Here is a 3,016-nt window from a genome sequence, read left to right as displayed (position 1 = left end):
CGCTCCGGGGCCAGGAGGCGGCTTACAGGCTCGAGACCCCGCCTCCCAGGCCCTGCCCGCCCGCAAAAGCCTTCGACACACCTGCAGGGTCTCGGCCTCTGCTCCTGGCCAGCGCCGGGCCCAGGCCCCGCCCTTTGCGGCCCAGCCGAGACCCGGAAGCACCGGAGTCCTCTCCCCACTCTAGGGCGTAAGACAAAAACGCCAACGCCAGAAAGGAGACGACACTGCACATGCGCAGAACGTTTCCCGAGCGCTACTCCAGAACTACGCTTCCCAGAAGGCCTGGCTGCGACTCCATCTTGGATGGCGTTGTGAGGCGCAGCCTCCTCCAGGGTCTTGAGTGATTGAGGTCGGGTTTCTTGGAGCGGGCGCTGGCTTTGCTCAGTGATGGCGGCAGAGCTGTACCTTTGCACGTCCAGGCTTGAAGACAGAAGGCCACCGTGAGGTGCCCCAAGGAACACTGATGGGCAGTTTTGTTAAAGTGATTGAACTCTGTGGGTACAAAAGTACATGGAGTAATGAAGGATAATGCCGTGTAACCGCTTCCTCTTAGGAATGCTAGCTTTCACAATTGTGCAAACGATACGCAAAACGTAATAAACTACAAAATATGTATAAGCTAAAATAAAACGAGTGTACCACTTCCCAAAAGCAAAAGCGCTTAGTGTTAGGTGTACATCCTTCTCATGAATTTACACAAATTTTAACCTAATGGTATAGAGTATCATGACTATCATTTCACTAAGGAATATACATAACCATCCCTCCTTATCCCGGGGGTCCGTATCTATGGATTCAACTAAGTTCGGAATGAAAAGACTTAAAAATGCAATCTTACTGAGTATGTACAAACTTTTCCCCTCGTCATTATACCCTAAACAATACAATACAACTTTACATAGTATTTACATTGTGTTAGGTTTACAATTAATCTACATATAATTTAAAGTATACTGGAGGAGGTGTGTGAGTTATGCAAATACCAGATTATTTTCTACCAAAGATTTGAACATCCCTGGATTTGAGTAATCCAGGGAGGTCCTGGAACTAATCTCCGCGGATACAGGGAGAGGACTTGGCTGTATAGGTAAAAGAAATTATATATTTCCTGGTCAATAACTTTATTACATTAAAACAAGTAGAATCATCTAGAAAAAAGTATATATTGTCATGTGTATAAACACAAATATATATACATATACAAAATATGCACACATAATACACACACACACACACACACACACACCACTTTTCTGGTTGGGAGGTATTGAGGAAATAATTTAAAGTAAAGCCTCTTGCCAACGCAGAAAATTACCTCCACAGATAGAGAAAAGAACAAAACAGTTACATTATTGAATAAACATTAAACCAGACTGCAATGTGCGTCACAGGCAACCCACTAACGAGTTTATGAAGACAAGAAGAACTATCATTTTTTATATTAGCAGGTCTGGTAAAACGCATTCCATTTTCTCAAGGTAAAAGATAACTTGTCCTCAAGACGACTGTATGACACCATTTGCTATGCATAATTCATCTGAAATTCACCTGATAATTAGGGTAGCCATCAGTGTTAGTTAATTGCTGTTATGCAAATGAAAAGTAAAGTTTCTGATGTCTCTATGACAGGCAGGTAGTTAACAGCAGTTAGCCAGACGCCTAGGAGTTTACCACAGTGGCAGGGAGGTGGGGTGCAATCTTCCTTGATACTTACATTTCAAAGACATGACCCAAGGCCATTAAGAAAGACCTTCCTGGGTTGTTAAACTAGCAGGAAGCTTATTTACTTTTTTAAAAGTTTTGCTAAATCTCACAGGGACAGAGAAGGGATTTACAATTACAAGTTTTCTTAAGGAAATGCTGTAAGAAAAGAGAGGAGGAAAGGGTTCTTTTTGAAAGAAGGAAAATTCAGTTTGTTTGTTTGTTTTTTTCTTTGAGACAGTCTGGCTCTGTCGTCCAGGCTTGGATGCAGTGGCTTGATCTCGGCTCACTGCACGCTCCGCCTCCCAGGTTCAAGCAATTCTCTGCCTCAGCCTCCTGAGTAGCTGGGATTACAAGCACCCACTACCATCCCTGGCTAATATTTTTTTGTATTTTCAGTAGAGTCGGGATTTCACCATGTTTTCCAAGCTGGTCTTGAAGTCCTGACTTCATGATCCACCCACCTCGGCCTACCAAAGTGCTGAGATTACAGGCCTGAGTCACCGCGCCCGGCCCAAATTTTTATATTTATATTTACCCTTATAGAAAACTATAAAATTTTACACAATTTCAATCAAAATTTAAATAAAAAATCTTAATGGGGAGCTTAGTTTTATCTTACTTGATAAACTAATTTTTAACTTCCTCAGGAAACAACCGCAGGGAATAGCAAGGAACTGAGGACTAAACTCTGATATTTTTATCTTACCCAAATTTCTATCTAAGGGGTCTGAGGAGTTATGCCCTACAAACCATAAATTCACATCAGATGGGTTTTATTTAACCCTATATAATGTGACTTACTTTCCAACCTGACTCTGGCCTAACATTACGAGACAAGGAAGAAAATAAAAATATTTTACCCCAAAAACATGTTTCTTTGTCACATTTTGAAATGGCCTTGCAAGCTGACCTTTGTGGGGGAAAATTCGCATCTCTAAATAATCTCTATTGACATAGCTAGACCTTTTCCTTCCAGGCCCTTCCAATTCTGAATAGATTGAGAGTCTAGCACCTTTTTAAGGGTCTGAATAGAAAACATTTGTCATCTCTTGTTTCTAAGGACAGCCACTATGAGATTTCAAAGGAATCTTGGTCTCCACAATCTTTTATCTTAACCTGAACATTTCCTTTCTATTGATCCCAGATCCTTAGACAAAAACTCAACCAATTGTCAACTAGAAAATGGTTAAATTTACCTGTAGCTTGGAAACACCCCCACTCTTCAAGTTGTCCCGCTTTTCTTGAACAAACCAATGTATTCCTTAAATGTATTTGATTGATGTCTCATGCTTTCCTACAATGTATAAAACCA

The 3,016-nt window shown here is 41.3% G+C and overlaps 1 protein-coding gene across 1 annotated transcript in view; it reads right to left on the bottom strand.

The window, feature by feature from the left end:
• ZNF25 (zinc finger protein 25) overlaps positions 1-215 on the bottom strand; it is a 26,475-nt gene extending 26,260 nt beyond the window's left edge. Inside the window, exon 1 of the mRNA XM_011960774.1 lies at positions 82-215. The gene's annotated coding sequence lies outside the window, so the exon portion shown is untranslated. The remainder of the gene's footprint in view (positions 1-81) is intronic.
• Between the last annotated feature and the right edge of the window lie 2,801 nt (positions 216-3,016).

This window comes from Colobus angolensis, unplaced genomic scaffold (assembly GCF_000951035.1).
Source record: "Colobus angolensis palliatus isolate OR3802 unplaced genomic scaffold, Cang.pa_1.0 Scaffold524, whole genome shotgun sequence".
NCBI lineage: Eukaryota > Metazoa > Chordata > Mammalia > Primates > Cercopithecidae > Colobus > Colobus angolensis.
Note: the sequence above shows the minus strand (reverse complement) of the source record. Positions and strands in the feature narration are given on the sequence as shown.